This window comes from Balaenoptera borealis (assembly GCF_965194805.1).
Source record: "Balaenoptera borealis genome assembly, chromosome: 4".
In the NCBI taxonomy this organism is placed as follows: domain Eukaryota; kingdom Metazoa; phylum Chordata; class Mammalia; order Artiodactyla; family Balaenopteridae; genus Balaenoptera; species Balaenoptera borealis.
Window position 1 is genome coordinate 120988775 of NC_138861.1, and position 18144 is coordinate 121006918.

At 39.7% G+C, this 18144-nt stretch overlaps 1 protein-coding gene across 1 annotated transcript in view; it reads right to left on the reverse strand.

Annotated features, from left to right (window-relative positions):
- The window catches only part of ELOVL6 (ELOVL fatty acid elongase 6), a 155825-nt gene extending 138979 nt beyond the window's left edge, over positions 1-16846 (reverse strand). Inside the window, exon 1 of the mRNA XM_082389204.1 lies at positions 172-16846. The gene's annotated coding sequence lies outside the window, so the exon portion shown is untranslated. The remainder of the gene's footprint in view (positions 1-171) is intronic.
- Between the last annotated feature and the right edge of the window lie 1298 nt (positions 16847-18144).

The following is an 18144-nucleotide window of genomic DNA, read 5'->3' on the forward strand; positions in this document are numbered from 1 at the left end:
AAGTTTCCGAGAACCGAGTGCAGCCCCAAGGCGAGCTTGGCGAGTAGGTGATAAATAGTAAAACCTGCCAGCTCTCTCGCAAGAACTCCAGACAAATTTGCGCTGAAATCCCACGTGAAAGGAACGCACTTCTTACCTCTTGGCCCCCGCCGCACCCTCCAGGTCACTCACCTCCGAGCTCTGGCTTTGACTTACTTTAACCTGGGGCCCGGCCCGCAGAGCTCCCCAATCAGCTGCTGGCTGGGGATGCTGAGGACGAGGGTGGCGTAAAGTCGAGAGTGACTAGTAGCCAGAAGAGGGAGGGAGGTTAGGTGGAGGGTTTGGGTAAGGGAAAGGGTAAAGTTAATGAACTGAGACAAAGGGGGGAAGGAAGTTAGCAGATGGGAGAACTGGACCAACTGGTCCAATGCAAAAACTATTTGTATGCGTGAGAAATTCGCTTTATTTATTGTACGGTGGTAGATGCAACAGAATCACGTTTGAGGAGAGGGCTAAATGTAATGTTGACCTCTACTGATCCCCCAGTCTCACAGCAGTGTTTTAACTTCTGCTTCCATATACACCCATCTTTCTTTTCTCAGAGGGAAAAGTATTTTTTACTGTCCATCCCTCCTCCACTCATTCCTCACAAGTTAGGAAAAATGAAATGAGACATGGAGGCATCTGATAATATAATCTATGCATGTAATTGTAAGCTTAAAACATAATAAGGAACCTATGCTTTAAAAATTAGGTGGACATTAGGGTCAGGAAGAAAATTCTCTTTCTCTTTCTGTACCTCCCCACCTCCAAGGCAGTCCAAAGAGAGGATATTTTCATTTAAAGTCAGGTTCCTGGAACCACTGAAAAGTGAGAACTGCGAGAAACATCTCTGTAAATGAGGAGGGTATAATAAAAAGTTAAAGAGTTTTAAAAATCCAGTACAAATATATATATAGCGTATATATATATGTATGTGTATATATATATATACATATATATATAATCAGCAAATTAATTTATAAGTTGATGCTCCCAAACATTCCATGTACAGACTTTCCTCATCTCTCCATTTAAGGGTGTCATTCTAGAGACTTCCGCAGTACAAGTCTGAGTGAATTTGAAGGTAAAACCTAGACCAAAAGACTTGGCAGGCTTTAGGTGGAAGGTGGGTGTGACCTGATGAGAGATAAGGATTTTAGCACAGTACCTGGACCTGTGAGTAATCAATAAATATTTGTAGAGTTAAGTGATTAAGTAAGTGAAAGAAGGGAGGGAAGTGAGAAAGGAATCAAATGTGAGAAAATCCAGCAAATGTTTTGCTATATATTGCAAGGATAAGTCCTACTTTTGCCTTAAAAGGATTCCATTTTTAAACTGAGTACTATTCTCAGTACTCAGGCATCATATCAATTTTAAACTGGTATGAGGAATTCTCATTTACTTACTATGTTTCTTATTCAAATAATGTCTGTTATTACCTGTTTATTTTCTGAAGATGGAGTTGGGGTTATGTTAAAAGCAAATATCTGATTTGTTCTTAACAGTGTCTGAAGAAAAATTACTTTAAAATGGAAGGTAAGTCCCTATTTCTTGACCTTTAAAGTGGACAATTGCCAAAAATGGTAGATTCTTGCTAGTACTACGTGCTGTTGAGGGTATTCAGAACACGCATTGTCAGTGGTAGTGAAAGCTAGTGACTTCACCTGGAAAGCAATTTGTCAGCCTATTTAATCATTTTAAATACACTTATCCTTTGACCATTTATTTACTAGATATTCCATGAGCCTGTGATCTTCTGAGCTCGTGGGAGTCAGGGGAAGAAGAGAGACAGGACTCCTGCTCTTCTGGAGCTCACCTTCCAGAGGAGAAGACAAAATAATTTCATATAAGGTGACGTCCTAAAATTAAAATTAAATAGCATCATCTGAGGAGATGGCAGTGCTCATGTAAACCCCCGAAGGCTTCACTGAGAAGGTGACTATGTGTTGTGTAAAAAATTAATACACAGAAACCTCAATTAAATAGAGTCAGGAGACCAGAAGGGGGAGCTCTCCTGACCAGGGACCACAGCAGAGCCCAATAGGAAGAAGAAAGACTTCTCTTTTTTCCTGGCAACTACTAAATCAATGAAAAGCCATGGACTCTTTGTTTACTACTGCCCTACCCACTTCCTTTTCCCCTCTATCAGAGTGTTTTCCTTCTCTTTTTCTGCGATGACTTGCATGTGGTTTGTCATGGCTGCACACCAGGAATTGCAATTCTCTGTTGATCCTGGATAAACCCATCTTTACTGGAGTAATAACCACCAGTCTATTTGTTTTAGATCAATAGTTGAAACCACAGTGACAAAGAGTCAGCTACCTTTTGCAGAGTGTTACAAGAAGCAAGAGCAAGTACAAATGCCCTAAAGTAAGAAATGAGTTTGCAGGACCGAAGACAAAAGGCTGGTGTGTCTCTAGGTCATAAGGAAGGAGTGACTGACAGGTTGGAGAGGCATGCAGGGGTCAGGTCTTGGCTGACTGCTAAATCAAGATAATTGGATTTGATTCTAACTGCAGTGGGGTGGGGAAAATATTAAACGGAATAGCAGGATAAATCCTAGTAATTCCACTACTAGGAACTTACTCTGTGCATACACTCACAAAGACATTTTAGATATATGTATAAGATGTTGTTCAGCACTGTTTGTAACAAGAAAACACTGGAAATAATAGGGGGCTAACTAAATGATGGCTAATATTAACTAAATGATGGCAAACTCTTATAATGGAATATTATAAAGCCTTTTAAAAAGAAATGGTTCTGTAGGTTGCAATACCCAAAGAGCTTCCAGAAATATTTTTAAGGAAAATTAAAAAACAAGGCACAGGATATTTTGTATAATGATACATTAAGAAAAACATTTACAAATGTACACTTTTTTTGGGGGGGGTGGGGAAAGACAATTTGTTGGTGATGTACATATTTGGGGAAAGACCTGGAAGCAAACTAAAGAGAGCTCCTATCGTTTATTTTTCCACAGTATTTGAATTTTATGATATATTGTATTTCATTAAAAAAAAAGTCAAGAGAGGACTTCCCTGGTGGTCCAGTGGGTAGGACTATGCGCTTCCAATGCAGGGGGCCTGGGTTTGATCCCTGGTCAGGGAACTAGATCCCACATGCATGCCGCAACTAAGAGTCTGCATGCCGCAAGCAACTAAGATCCCGTGTGCCGCAACGAAGACCTGGCGCAGCCAAAATAAATAAATAATAAATATTTTTTTTAAAAAAAAAGCTGTATGGCCTTAAAAAAAAAGAAAGTCAACAGGAGATAGCTGAGTCGTGAGATAATGGGTTATTTTTCTATTAGAAATAAAATACTTTAAATGGTGATTTTTCTATATTTATCTTACATTACAAAACATACACTAAGACCTGGCTATTTGCTTAGATCTTCTTTTCTTGCAGAGGGGCTATAGAAAGTTAGGAAAGATGGCGGGGAATGTTGGGAGGGTGTCCAGCAACACCACTAGGAATTTTTATGAAAAGATTTACTGTGTGTGTCTCTAACCCATAACCAGGTAGGTAGTTAACACTGAATATAAATAACTGGGGCTCAAAAAGTAACAGTTAATTGATATTTAGTAGTAAAATTTTCAAAATTAGGTCAGAAAGTAAGGAACATTTGAAAGACAGAAATTTATTGCAAAGATGAATGACTGCTAAACAAAAGATCTGGAGTTTTGTCCTGACTCTATTCCAGACCTGGCTATTGGATCTTGGGGAAAGTATGTCGATCCTTTCATTTCCTTTTCTATATATAAAATAACAGTACCGGGCTGGATGATACCAGCTCAAAATTTCTCTGGTACAGGCATATGTTAAAATACACTCATTGTTTCTGGGCCTGTCTAACACTAACCTAATTTTCTAGACCTCTATTCCATAGGTGAGTTTAGCCAAGCTGAACCATTTCACATCCTCTGAACACCTTAAGTTTTGGCTCCTTTTGTCCCATCATTCCCTCTGCTTGGAATACCCTTCTCTCCCCATCCCCCCATTTCTCCCTGTCAAATTCAGTCCATCCTTTGGATATTCACAGGCTACTCCCTACTTGAGGCTTTACCTATTCACAAATAAGATCTCTTGCTCTCTCACCTCCTAAACTCTTGAAGCGCTTGTTACCACAGCTCTTAAGCCCTTAGCCATGCTCTACCTTGTAGGAGATTATAAATCTTAAGGGGAGAGACAATCATTTCCTGACTGCCTTAGTTTCAGAGGGCTGCTGTAACAAATGACTACAAAAAAACCATATCACCCCTGAGTTCTATCTCTCTGTTTCAACAGACCTAGAGATTTCTAAACTGGAAGACAAACCTCAAGTAGGTGAACCTGTTTTTCCTTGAACTCTGATTCAGTTGATCCCTTTAGAGATGCAGGAATCCAAGTCATAATTTCTTCATGTACCTTCTTTGATGCCACCAAGCTGGCATTAGGTCTGGGCAAAGGGCACAGTGGAAAGGGACTACACCTCTCTGAATACAGTCGTAAGCTGCAGTTTTACTCTGGCCCTGCTTACAGAGGTTGGCAATACAGGGACCACATCTGATTTTTGTTCCCGAGTAAGCTTTGCTAACCTAACTGGAGAGAGTTTCCAAAAGTTGGAGACCATACTGATTTGTAAGAGAGAAATGCTTTTTTGGGTTCTTAACATTGGAAAAAAACCCAAAAAACAAAACAACACAAAACTCATCCACAAATTGCCAGAGAGAAAAATCAATATTCAGTTCCTGATCATTTTCACTTTCTTTTTCTCTTTTTTTTCATTTTCACTTTAGGCCTCTCTGAAAATTATAAATTTTTTTCTCAAAGACACAAATTTATTTAAAACCAAAGAGGCCAAGGAACCTTTAACTGTTCTGACAGAACCAAGGTGGCTCTTCACCTCCTCACAGGGTTTTTGGTTGGAACGGGAAGTTGGGGCCCAGAGTCTCCTTAAAGACCCTGGCAGGGCAGAGGCCTCCCCTAAGCACTGGGAGCAACAGGCTGAGCTGGGCACTCACCTGCCTCTGCCACCCACTGCCCTCCAGAGATGCTCGGTAGGTGCCTAGGGTGGCATCCTCAATCTCCCTACATCATGGTGCCCCACCAGAGTTCCAAAGTATCTTCTTCCCTTGCCCCCAAAGTTTGGGGTGGGTCTGAGCCACCTCAAACCCCATCCCAAGTAGACCTGTCCTAAAAGATCTCATCCTAGTGACCAACACACCTTATTAATCTTGTAAGGGATTGAAGGAAATATAAAAGATATCAAAATTGTATGTAAATAAGAGACGCACAAATAAACTCACATTCCAAAATAGATACCTACAAAAGTTCAATTAAATGAGCAGTGAGCACAGCAGTTCAGAGGAAGAAATTTGATTTAAGAAAATGTAATAAGGGAATGTGATAGGTGTTCAAAAGTCTAGTTTAACTCTGGGGTTTTTACAACACTGTGAGCATGTGCCTTCCACGCTGCAGAGAGTTTCTGCCTGAAACCCTTTGAGTTTGTGAGCCAAGACTTTTTACTTTGGGAGTAGCAAAGGGCAATTAAGGTCCAGGGAATGAGTTTTTCTTGGCCCTTGGAGCATGTCTGGGAAAGGAGATCAAGGAGGCAATGGGCTCCTACCTCTCTTGTGCTTTCTTTATTCAGATGTATTCTGATAAACTTCCCCTGTATACGTTCAACACACAGAATTATCTGGTAATACAAAGATGTATTTGAGATATAAATGAAAACCTAAAGAACATTATTGGATAATGAAAGCAATTTCTCATTATTGCTATTAAGATCAAAGTGCCCCTGGAGGACAGTAGGGCAACCTGCAGGCTAAGGTAAGCCTAGGGCTACTTTAACATTATTATTAAGATTCTCCTCTCTCTCTCTCTCTCTCTCTGTATATATATGTATGTATGTATGTATTAATGAACTTGCTGTTAGGAAATTGCATTTACTCATTATCTGTGTTAGTAGAAAAGAGGAGATGCATGGAAATATATAATGATGAATATACTTCTTTGAATTACAAAGAAATACCCAGACCCTCTCCTACTATCCCTCTGATAAATACTGGTCCAAACTATAAAGGAGGCCTCAAAAAAGGCCTGAGTCTCAGTGAGTCCCTTTCCCACCATGATCCAAATTTCACCTGTCAGAGGCATGTGGCAGGACAGTAGACCATGGCTGAGCCTTACTGTCATATAAGGTTTAGGAGGGTCTTTACCACCTTATAACTTGGGCTAAAACAGTGAATACTGATTAAACTCCTAAAGACTATCTTTTCAGCCTGTTCCAGAGCAAATAACCTAAAGGAACAAAAACAAAAACAAAAAAGCCTCAAATATTTTGATTATAAGGAAACTATGAAGAGTATTCTATCTCATCTCAGTATTAATAATTGTGTCATCTTAGGTAATTGATTTATTATAAAGAATAATGTGAATTATATCTTCACTGTTAGAAAACTTGGGGGCAAATCTGGGACTTGCCCGTGTAGCAAGTTTTTAGCTTAATATAACACACATTTTAAATCTTATTCCCATCTCCATCTTATAATCTCACCCTTATTACCTGGGAGGCAGGGTTCCCAGGGCCATTATGTATAATTTAAGTTTATAGGCAACATCCCTTTCGTGATTTACTTGTAATAGGATACAAAGATTCTTCCCTATTACACTTTGGGAAACCCCTTAATTCCATGTGGACCCTGTCAATCATGGGGCTGCACAATTCTCTCTCTTACCTGTATTTCCTTCTCTGAAAATGAGGATTAAATACATTAAACGGCTTAATGGATAATCTATGTAATGTGACTAGCACAGCGCCTGGGAGAATAACAGGCATGATAATCACATTATGATCTTCCCTCAAGTCCCTGTAGAACAATAGAGGTGTAGAAGACAAGCCAGGCAAGCCACTTCCGTGCTAGAAATGGGGAAATACTGGGGTCTGGAGAGGTTGAGTGGCTTGTGCAAAGGTATTTGTTCTCAGAGCCTGTTCATTTAGAAACAGGGAAAGCCTCATACTGGAAATCACTGGTGCTCGTGACTTAGCAAAGTTTCCTCCAAGAGAACAGTAAACTGAGCTTTAGCTATGATCTGGGAGAGCAACTGCCACCCTGTCAACTTTCATGACCTCCAGGGCCACTTGGTGTATTTAGATTCATGAGCTCCACAAACATTACGTTCTTTAAAAAAAGAAAAGCAAACCCCCCACAGTTTTATTGTAAAGCAATATAACATTATTAAAGAAAAAAAAAAACAAAACTAAAAAAAAAAACTGGTTGGAGGATACCTCTCATAAGGTCTGCCTGCCAGCAGACTCTGCGTTTGTCCCTTTCTACCTGGGTGATCTGGGCAAATTATTTATCTCTCTGTGCCTCAATGTTCTCATCTAAAAAAAAAAAAAAAAAGAATAACAGTACCTACTTCATGGGACTGTTAAAGAGGATTTGTGAAAGAGACCAGGAACACAGTGAGCAGCACATACATGTTTGGTAAATAAAGAAAAATAAAAGCAGTAACTCTCTGGTGTAGAGTAGGTGACATCTGGGCTGAGACTTGAAGGAATGCATTTTGCAGAAAAGGTAAGAAGGCATTCCAATTTCTAATTGGAAAGAAAAGCACTTGCAAAGACATGGAAACACGATGATGATGATGATGATGACCATGATAATGATAATAATAGAAAACCAACTACTGAAGATAGACAATGTACCAGACCCTTTATATACTGTACCTCCTTTAACCTTATTAACAACTCGGCAGTGCAGGTTTTATAATATAGCTAAGGACCCCAAGGTTTAGATAAAATGATGAGAGGCAGAAGCAGGCACGCAATTCCAAGTCTGGCTGAAGTTTTTGCCCATGCTTGGAGAATTTCAGTTTCCCTTAAACCTTGGGTGCAGGAGGCAGAATGTTGGGAGATAAACTAGAAAGCTGGCCAGAAGACAAATCTTTTGTTGTTGTTGTTGTTGTTTGTTTTTCTTTTTCATCTTTGTTAGTTTAGTGCTTTTATTTTTTTTAAATCTTTATTGGAGTAGAGTTGATTTACAATGTTGTGTTAGTTGCAGGTGCACAGCAAAGTGAATCAGTTATACATGTACATATATCCACTTTTTTAGATTCTTTTACCATACAGGTCATTACAGAGTATTGGGTAGAGGTCCCTGTGCTACACAGTAGGTCCTTATTAGTTATCTATTTTATATATAGTAGTGTGTATGTGTCAATCCCAATCTCCCAATTTATTCCTTCCCCACCTTCCCCCTTGGTAACCATAAGTTTTTTTCTACATATGTTTCTGTTTTGTAAATAGGTTCATTTGTAACATTTTTTAGATTCCGCATGTAAGTGATCTCATATGATATTTGTCATTCTCTGTCTGACTTCACACAGTATGACAATCTCTAGGTCCATCCATGTTGCTACAAGTGGCATTACTTCATTCCTTTTTATGGCTGAGTAATACTCCATTGTATATATGTACTTCATCTTCTTTATCCATTCCTCTGTTGATGGACATTTAGGTTGCTTCCATGTCTTGGCTATTTTATCAGTGCTGCTATGAGCATTGGGGTGCATGTATCTTTTTGAATTACGGTTTTCTCTGGATATATGCCCAGTAGTGGTATTGCTGGATCATATGGTAGCTCTATGTTTAGTTTTTTCAGGAACCTCCCTACTGTTCTCCATAGTGTCTGTACCAATTTACATTCCCACCAACGGTGTAGGAGGGTTCCCTTTTTTCCACACCCTCTCCAGCATTTATTGTTTGTAGACTTGATGATGGCCATTCTGACTGGTGTGAGGTGATATCTCATTGCAGTTTTGATTTGCATTTCTCTAATAATTAGCAATGTTGAGCATTTTTTCATGTGCCTCTTGGTCATCTGTATGTCTTCTTTGGAGAAATGCAGAAGCCAAATCTTAAAGGATCCTGTGGGTCATTTTGATTTTAAGCAATTTGTATCTTATTCTTTATATAATGAGGAGCTTCTGAGGAATTTGCCCGCTACAGAGTAATATAAGTTTTGCAATTTTGAACAATTATAGAGTCAAGAAAGCGTTGTGGAGGATGGATTTTTAAAACAGTGGTCTGGTTTGATAGAGCAATTCCACTGTTATTGAGTATATACCCAAGAGACGTGAAAAAAAGTGTTCAAAGAAAACCTTGTACACGAATGTTCATAGCAGCATTATTCATAATAGCTCCAAAGTGGAAACAACACAAATGTCCATTAACTGGTGAACAGATAAACAAAATATGGTATTTCCTTCAATGGAATATTATTCATTCAGAAAAAAGAATGAAGTACTGATACATGCTATAACATGGATGAATCTTGGAAATATTATGCTGAGTGTTAGACTCCAGTCACAAAAGATCTCATGTTATATGATTCTATCTATATAAAATATCCACAACAGGCTAATATACAGAGACAGAATTAGACTGGTGGTTACCTAGTGCTGGGAAGCATAGGTGTCAGGGTGAGAGCTAAAAGGTATGGGGTTTCTTTTGGGGGATGACGGAAATGTTCTAGTGACTGTAGTGATAGTTATATAACTCTGTGAATATACCAAAAACCATTGAATTGTACACTTTAAATGAGTGAGTTATAAGGTATGTGAATTATGTATCAATAACACTATTACAAAAAGAAAAAAAAATAGGCTGGATACCAGCATTCAGAAGGGGAGTGTTGAGGAGGAGAGAACTAATATTCTGGATAGCCCTATCAAATGACAGGCAGGGAATAAAGCTTTTCACATAGATTATCTCATTTAGTTTAATTCCTACAACATTCTCATGCAATAAGATTTTTTAAAATCTTCAATTCACAGAAGTACAAAACTAGGCTCTTTGTGACTCTGTCCTTGGCATTTTCTGGAACATAATGCTTCCATGTGGATCCCTCCCAGCACAGCTTATTTATTTTGTCCTCCATTGGGTTTTTATTTATTGCTCTTTTCTTTCTCTATTCTAACGAGTTGTTGTTTTCAATGGTCACTCGAGGTTCTTTTCTAGGGCATTACCCCATTCAAAGCATATCATTATTCATTCAGACTTTGGTGTTCGCATACAGATGAAATCCTCTGATACTATGCTAAAAGGGGTTTCGGTTTTCTTATAGTTTGTGAAATAATTTTCTATTGTCCTACATATGAATGGGCCCAGCATTCTTTGATCATTTTTATTTCCTTCCAGATTATGAGCGCCATCAGAGGTGAAATAATTGCAAACAATTACAACGCAGTGTAAATGGGTAGTAGTGGTTATAATAGACTGCTCCTTCACTTACTATGTGCCAGGCACTGCTCTAAGCTCTCTACGAATATTATCTCAGATAGGAACTCAATAAATATTTGTGGAATGAATGTTGTATTTGAAGAAGCTGAAGGCTTTGGAGAGGGATTCAGGGATGACTTTATGTAGCAGAGGATATTTGAGCTGAGTCACTGAGAATTGGTAAAAGCTTACTGAACATAACGGTAGAGAAATGCATTGTAGACCAAGGAACACTTTTGGGGAAGAGCTGAGGTCAAGATCATTGATACAAGAGAAACCTGAATTTAGTTCCTGCCTGAGTCTCTCACTAACCATGTTATCTAGGATTCCTAAACTCTTCTAGGATTCAGTGTTCTCAACTGTAATAGAGGATGGACAGAACCTATCTTTTAGGGGTGTTGTATAAAGAGTTTAGAAGAGTATCAGGCATAGAATTCTAAGTGTACATTAAACATTCTTCTTAAGCCTCAAATTAGATTTTCTAGATATATCTTCCTGCTCCTGAAACACTTTAGTGACTAGGAAACAAATCTCCTTGGGAAACATGCCTATTTTTACACCTATCTATTTTTAGTAGATAGAAGAGGCTCAGTAGTAGTTATTATTATTTCCAAGCACGGCAGTTGTCTGGAAAGAATGGATTAAGGGTATCAGTGATGAGGTGGAGACAAAACAAAACAAGAGCTGGTAAGGTGAAGGCCTTTGTCATGTTAAGGGATTATGGTTCCATCCTTTATGTCAGGGTCAAAAACTAAATGCCTTTAGAAGACAGTTTTCGCTGACAAATGAATGAAGTAAGCAGGCTATTAAAAATGGTGTTATGTTGACCTGGACACACCTTGTATGCATATTAAATAAATTGAAATGGTCTTCACACCTCAAAGAATCTACTTTTTCTCATTTTCTGAATGCATTTCTATTTCAAGTCTATCTTTGCTTTCCCTACTTGAACAGAAACATAGGTATAAGAATATTTCACTTTCCTTTTAACTTAAAAGAAAACAACACCACAAAAGTGGTGATAAATGGCAACCGATACTTGGCCCATGTGGAAAGACAATAAGGCATGGTGGGAATTGTGCTGAACTTGAAAAGTAGGTCCCATCTAAAGAAGGCAGCAGCTGCGCAGCTCTGGCCAACTGTGGCCTTGTTTGAATGCAGGCCAGGGTTGGCCAGATCTTTAATTTCTTTAAAAAAAAAAAAAAAACAACTAACAAAAACTTTAATATGAATTGTGTATGACATGTTAAGATTTTTAAACATTGGCCAGAAATTAATTTTCAGTGTGCAGAGGAGGGGAGTCACCAAAGCAGCTTGAGGGGTGGGTCACAGGATCAGATGTGGATTTCTGAAAAAGCACTGAGAGAGCAAATTAGAGACTGGACTGGGGACTAGAAAAGGATTTTTATGGTTGAAGAGAACAATATTGAAGGCCAACTAAGGTCATGACAAAGTGGAGAAGAGAGCACAGACTTGAGAAAAAAATTTGAAGTGAAATGTTCAAGACTTGGGACTCTTTGGAAGGAAGAAGAACAAGGAATCAAGTGATCCTCTTGTTTCTCTTCTGAATGGTGCCATTAGCTAAATTAAAGTTATGACTAGGCTGACAAGCCTTTTCTACCCCTAATATGGTGTCCAAGAGCCGACTGTGGGAAAGGCAAATTGGAGGAGCAGACCCAAGATGGTACCTCCATGGAGATGGTGAAGGTTCAGAACACAAGCTCTTCTGTATTGGGGGATCAGGAAGGATTTCCCAGAAGAGAAGCTACCAACTAAGAGCTGATGGGTGGGTTGGAGCCCCAAGGCCATTCAGTGTGACTGTTTCCTCTTTAACTCAGGAGAGCCCACAAAGGCTGTCCATCCTTTGCTTACCCTGACTTCTTCCCTTTGTAGCACTTGATTCTCTGCCTTTTCTGTCTTGCCCTACTGGGACTCAGTGGGCACCTGAGCTGCACTCTCCACAACTCATAATCCCTTACGAATCTGCCAGAGGCTCCTGCCATACAACCTCCTATTCCATCTGGGGAGGGCCTGGGAAGAGGCAATCCTGTTAGAGCCTCATAGGTTAACACTTTATTAAACAAATCTCTCAGTTGCTCTGATCTCACTTAGGACTTACCAGCCTAACGTAATTTTTCTCTCTAAGCCTTCTCTCTCTGATGTTGTGAAGTTCTGTTGGACCTACCCGTGCTCTCACAGGTCACAGAAGATGATGACCCCCTGCTCAGGGAGCCTTTCCCTCCCTCAGTGACTGGAAGAAGAGGCTCATCACCCCCTTCCCACCTGTAAGTCATTCAGGAGCAATGCCACCCTTCAGCCCAGATGAGCTCAGAGAGGCACAAAGGTCTAAGCCCTAAAGAAAGGTGACTTCATTTTGTTTCTCTTCTGAGGTGTTCTGAAATAATTCTGCCAATATCCAGTAAACCTCTCTGGCAGTGTGGCAGAATGAGGAAGGGCATGAATGACCCTGAACTTACAAGATTCTTCTCTGGCTTTAAAAGTACCCGTATTTCATCCATGTAACTCATCCATGTCTAAGGACACAGGTCCTTTCCTTGGGTGACTGTAAGGCAAAATAATTTGAGTAGAAGTAAGGGTGGATCTACAAGGTACAAGGGGCTTCTGGTTTGGACTTACTGCCATACAGAACTGTAAACACAGCTTCAATTTACTGAGTGCTTAATGTGGCAATAGGATAAGCATCTTACATTTATTATTTCTTTTAATTCTCACAACCAGCTCGTTGTATTATCTTCATTTTACCGATGACGAAGTTGAAGTTCAAAGAGATAAATGACTTACCCAAAGACACAAACTTGAAAAGTATGAAATTTGGGATTCTAATTCAAGCCCTTTTGCATCAAAAGATTATGTTTTATTTCTTCCATGACAACATGCATGCTAAAAATGTATTCCTCATTTACTTATTCACTCATTTTACATTCACAGAGTATCTGCCAAGTGTGGAGCACTGTTCTAGATACTGGTTTTTTGAAGATAAAGACCTTCGCCTGCTGCATCTGGGTGATTTGTTATTAAATCTCCTCAAATAGGCAAGACCAGTGGTTGCCAAATGTTTTATTGTACATTTCTGTCAGTTAAAAAAAAAAAATTAGTAAGCACTCCCCTCATATATATTTCTTTTTTAAAAATTATATACAGGTACGACTGGTATATATTATGTTCATTTTATAAAATATTAAAAATATCAAAATTTAAAACAAGAGGAAAAATATAAACATAAATTAGATTTTTAAAATTAAAGTTTTCAAACTTACTTTATGCACACCAAACAGGTACTGCATACCCCACTTTGGAGGCTCTGAACCAGAATGTGAAGCCCATGGTATATCATGCATTACTCTTGAGGAATTCATGATCCAGTTGGTATATGCTCTGCAGCACATGTTATAAAGGAAGAATTTAGGGTTGCCTGGGAAAATCAAGAAAGGCTTTATGAAACAGGTGACATTTGCACTGAATCTTGGAGGATGCGTAAGAGTGATGGCAAGTGAAAGAACAGCGTGTACAAAACCATGCATTTGTGAAGACCTAGTGTATGGGAGGAGAATTAAAAATTTAGCGTGTAACTAGAACCCTGGGCGTGGGGAGAAATAAAGCTGGTGAAGTAATTTGGGGTCAGACAATGAAAAGTTGTTTGTGTCATGCTATACTCTTGGACTTTATACCTTAGGTAACAGGGAACCGTTGACAGTAAGTGGAAAGAGTTGGTAAATTATTACCATGGTCTGAGGGAAAAGATATTAAAGGCATGAACTAATGTAGTGACAACGGGGTGGGAGGAGGAGATGGATTCAAGAACCGTAACTGAATTTAGATAGGAATGGCTTCCTTGTTGAATAGGTGTGGTATGAGGAAGAGGGAGAAATTGAGCAAGAAACCAGGGTTCCTACTAGGAGGGCAGTGGAGAGTGACTCCAGTGGCTGACACAAGGGAACTTCTGTCCCACTTTTCAGGGAGCAGTGTGGTAGAGTGGAGAAAGCACAGCCTCTGGAATCAGAGCAACTGAACTTTAAATCCCTGCTGCATCACTGTCTGTCTTGTGTGACCTTAAGCAGTGTGCTCTCTCTCCGACTCACACTCACATCTCTACAACTGGCACACACTGGTGCTCTGTGGCAACATGTCCCTGGAGAAAAATTGCCTTAAGCAACTGAGTTAGTAGGCTCTGATATTTCAGCACTTGGGAAATACTTGTCTTGTGGCTGCAGAGATAAATTACTGTCAACTGAGTGGCTTAAAACAACAGAAGTCTATTTTCTCACAGACCTAGAGGCCAGGAGCTCAAAATCAGTATCACTGGGCCAAAATCAAGGTGCCATCCGGGCCATGCTCCCTCTGGAGGCTATAGGGGAGGATCTCTTCCTTAGTTCTTCCAACTTTTGATGGCTGCTGGCATTCCTTGGTTTGTGGCAGCATCACTCTAATCTTTGAGGTCAAATCTTCAAATCTCTATCTTCGTATCACTTTCTCCTCTATATATCTGTGTTAAATCTCCCTCTGCCTCCCTCTAATAAGGATACATGTGATTGCATTCAGGGCCCACCTGGATAAACAAGGATAATCTCTCCATCTCAATATCCTTAATTTAATCACATCTGCAAAGACTTTTTTTTTGCCATATAAGATAACATTGATAGGTTCCACGCGTTAGGGCCTGATATCTTTGGGTGGCCATTGTTTAGTCCATTGCAGCACTTTACTTAGTATTTGTAGAGTTTTCAGATTTTATGTGATACAAGCCAGAGTGGCTTTCTTCCTGGATTTTTTTTTGGGGAGGCGGGGGTTGGAGAGAATGAATAAACTTGGGGGAAGCACAGGTTTTGCAATACTTTCAAGATCAAATGAGCCCTACACGTCAGATTCTTTTTCTCCTTTCCTGTAATATCACATGACTGGAAATTTGTCAATGTGTAGCTATAGCTCATGAATAAATGGAAACTGTATGCTTAATCATTTCATTGATATTCAAAGTTGCCAGGTAACACTACTTGCATTTCCTCTGCTTTCAATAGAATACATTTCCTTAAAATAGTTTATTTCCCTAAGAGGGCAACTTCCATCATGTTTTTCTGGCACTGTATAATTTTAGAATGCACAAATATAATATATTAGGACTGTGACACAGTGTCTGTGATAGATACTGAAGAATGGCCTGCTCAGGTCCATTCCACTCTCCTTTTAGAGTGCCTTTATGTAAACTTGAGACTGGAAAACTGAAAACTATGTTGACCACGTTCCTTTGTATCTGTAATCTGGATGCAAATTAGGTTCTGTCTATTAGAGGCAGTCGTAACACATTTGGAAGGAGGAAGGTTGTGAAGAAAACCTGTTTTTCCCTACTGTACACTTCATTCTCAATACTTCACTTCTGATACCAGATGTGTAGGTTTTTCCACACTAAGCAATTTTCCAATTCTCTGTAGATGCCAATTGGGTGTCCCACAATTTAATTCAGTTTTGACACTGGCTACCTGGAGACAGCAACAGACCCCACAGGTTGAGGGCTCAGTCCTACAAGACTCCCCCACCCCACTTCCCCAGTTCAGATGCCAATCACAAGTCCAGGTTATCACCTGTGCTTTTGAGCCACCTGCCACAAATTGGAGGTTCCCACAACCCTCTCCTCAAAGAACCGAGGAAAATATTTTACTTACTAGATTACTAGTTTATCATAAAGGATTCAACTCAGGAACAGCCAGATGGAAGAGCTTTATAGGGCAAGGTATGGGGGAAGTGCACGGAGCTTTCCAGAAGTCGGGGGATGGGCTGATAGTTCCTCTAATCATGTGGTTGGTTCCCCTGGCAACCAGCCTTCATCCTGAAGCTAACCAAAAGTCACTTCATTAATATAACTCAGGTGTGATTGAAAGGGGCTTGTTATGACTAATAAAGATATCTTTATCATTTTTATCAGTAAGGAAATTCCAAGGGTTTTAGGAGCTCTGTGTCAGGAATGAGGGCAAAAAACATATATTTCTTATAAATCAAAATATTACAAAGTTAGCTAGAAGCCATTTTCCTGCCCTTTTTGGCTCTTATAGCTAGCAGATATTTCTACAGCGGTTTCCCAGGGTCTATTCTTCTGCGTCCTGTGCGTCTATGCATGTGTGGCACAGGCGGCGGCAGTAGCAGCAGTGACTTGATTCTAGTATCCCCATTCTTGGGTCACAGCTGCAGTGGTGTGCTCTTGACTCAATAATTCCAGTGGTGGTCGGGAGATAGTAGCTGTTCCAGCAGATCCATTTCATCATGTTCTAGGACTCATTCTTAAAGACTCAGCCTAGAGCCCTCTGCATGAGCTATTCCAAAAATTTTGGAATAATTCCCTGTATTTAATTCCTTTCTACTTAAAACAACTACAGTGGTTTGACTGTGTGTTTCACTGAATACTGACTGACATAGTTGTCAAAGGATGTGGAAGTGAACAGAGATCAATCCGATTTCAGGATTCTGCAACCTTAGCCCTAATTTTTAGGAAACATGACTTCATTCCTTCCCACAGTACGTCCCCAATAGTCTTTTTTTTTTTTTAAAATAAATGTATTTATTTAATTTATTTATTTATTTTTGGCTGTGTTGGGTCTTCGTTGCTGCGTGCAGGATTTCTCTAGTTGCGATGAGCGGGGGCTACTCTTCATTGCAGTGTGCAGGCTTCTTATTGTGGTGGTATTCTCTTGTTACGGAGCACGGGCTCTAGGCACGCAGGCTTCGGTAATTGCAGCACGTGAGCTCAGTAGTTGTGACTCGCAGGCTCTAGAGCACAGGCTCAGTAGTTGTAGCGCACGGGGCTTAGTTGCTCCACAGCATGTGGGATCTTCCCGGGCCAGGGATCGAACCCGTGTCCCCTGCATTGGCAGGTGGATTCTCAACCACTGTGCCACCAGGGAAGCCCCCCAATATTCTTTTCTTTTAAACAAAGCTTCAATTAAAATATGAGATGTAATTATGTGGTATACAAATTCTAATTTTCCAGGAGTAAAATCTTTGGTTTTTTCCTCCAAAACATATAGTAAAAGAATTCTCAAGAAAAAAGAAAACACATAATAAAGAAGAAAATATGTATTATGGTTATTATGTATTATGTGTGGTATTATGTGTCAGCTAAGGCCAATCCAAGTGTTAAGCTCAGAGAGCTTATTCATTAATTTGATTTAAAGCACAATCAGCTGGACTTCCCTGGTGGCACAGTGGTTAAGAATCCGCCTGCCAATGCAGGGGACACAGGTTCGAGCCTTGGTCTGGGAAGATTCCACATGCCATGGAGCAACTAAGCCTATGCGCCACAACTACTGAGCCCAAGTGCCACAACTACTGAAGCCCGCTCGCCTAGAGCCCGAGAGCCGCAACAAGAGAAGCCACTGCAACGAGAAGCCTGTGCACCACAATGAAGAGTAGCCTCTGCTCGCCGCAACTAGAGAAAGCCTGTGCACAGCAACGAAGACCCAATGCAGACAAAAATAAATAAATAAATTAATTAATTTAAAAAAAAATAAAGCACTATCAGCTGATGTGTGAAATAGTAATTGTTGGCTTTAATTATATGCATTAACTGATAAAATGTTGTAGTTTTCTGGTTGTTCTAGGATACTGCAAACCAGTTGACTAAATATTAAACATACTCTATAGCCTACTAAATAGCAGAGGAGTTTCAAATATGGTCTTAACATTTGCTTTGAAATATGCTGAGTAATTTGAGGGTCTCTAGAAGATTCCTCTACTACAAATGGTCTTCATTAAAATTTTTGGAACTTTAGCATTAGCAATTAATTACTTTATGCTAAACTTTACTCTTTAGGTATTATGCTGGAGTATGAGGCAGGCTAGAG